Below are 1,625 nucleotides of genomic sequence, written 5' to 3' on the forward strand. Positions count from 1 at the left end.
GGACAAATGCCCGCAAATGGCTCATAGTTATAAGAAAAGGTTTATTTTGGCTTTTCTCTTCCTGCACCTGGCTAGCCATTCACCCCTTTCCCCACAGGTGTGGTGGAATGTCAGGGAATCCATGTTTTCCTTCCCTTTGCATTTACAATACAATGCCAAGAGCCATCCTGGTTATGCCAATCACACAGTACAGAGACTATTCTCACAATTTCTCTGCACACCTTAACCCAAATTAATAAAAATGTTCTCAAGCCTCTTAAAATATTAATATTAATTCTGTAGTGTTTGGTACCTTACAACACCTGCGGGTGAAGTGGCTCAGTGGCTCCTCACTTCGGGACTGGTGGGGCCTTTGATTCTAGGAAAAACCGGAAAAGATTCTCCTGCTTGTGGAACCAGAGAATGTGTCAGTGGCTTTGGGACCCCTGTGTTTGCTCGTCAGCCGCTGCAAGTCTTGAATAAAGGAATGGCCCACCATTTTTTAGCTCCACTGTTTCTTTACCATCTGCCTGAATCTAATGGGAACCTGCATGTGCATGGCCACGACAGCCGCAACCCCTGGCCTTACAAATAACCACAGTCTAATTATCAAAACCAGGCAATTATCCTACTAAATGCAATACTATTGTCTACTGCATGGACCTTAGATTTCACTAATTGTACCAATAATGTCATCTATACAAAAGAAAATCCAGGATCATGCGTTGAATTAGGTTGTTATGGGGTTTCGTTGTTGTTGTTGTTTTGGTCTCTTGAGCTGCCAGCAGTTCTCCACTCTGTGTGTAGGAACTCTCTGTCACTCATTCAGGACATGAGACACACACAACCGCCCTCTCCCCTGCACAGTGTAACTAGGGATTTGAGTGCATAGTCAAGGTGATTTCTTCGGAAGAGTTGATTGATTCAGACGCAGAAAAACATGTTGATGTCAGTCAGTATTCCTTGAAAAATAACTTAACACATCAAAATGCCCTTTGTGTGAAGCATGTCCACATGAGCCATCTTACGAGATAATTAGATAATTAGCACCACCATCTTAAGTAGACTCTTATTAAGATACAGTACATCTCCTTTACAGAAAGGGAGATAGAAGATAGGAGCTCAGGAGGGTAGTTTCTTGCCTCACATCAAACTACAAATAACTACACAGCTGGATGCTGCTCTCTGAGCCTCTGTTCATGATTTGATTATACAACTCTGAGGTTGGGAGGGTGGGGCTACAGGCTGATGAGGAATTTCCTGGAAGCTGAAAAGGACCTGCCTGGCTTGAGGGTGTGCAGGTGGGTGTGTCCAAGAGGTTCCGGGCTCTTTGAGGTGTGTGTGTGTGTGTGTGTGTGTGTGTGTGTGTGTGTGTGTGGCGGGTGTGGGGGGGGGTGTACACTCACAATATCCATGCACATATCATGATGCTTTTAAAGACTTTTAAAGAGCAGTTTTGTGTTTACACGAAGAGGGAGGTACTGAGACTTCCCATATACCCACTGGCATAGACATTTTTTTTTAAGTGTACAGGCCAGACATATTGTGGAATGTCCTTTGTTTTGGGTTTTTCAGATGTTTGCTCATAATTAGATTCAGGTTATGTATCTTTGGTAAGAATACCAAAAATTTATAGTGCCATCACT

The sequence above is a fragment of the Saccopteryx leptura genome, chromosome 1 (assembly GCF_036850995.1).
Source record: "Saccopteryx leptura isolate mSacLep1 chromosome 1, mSacLep1_pri_phased_curated, whole genome shotgun sequence".
Classification (NCBI taxonomy): Eukaryota; Metazoa; Chordata; class Mammalia; order Chiroptera; family Emballonuridae; genus Saccopteryx; species Saccopteryx leptura.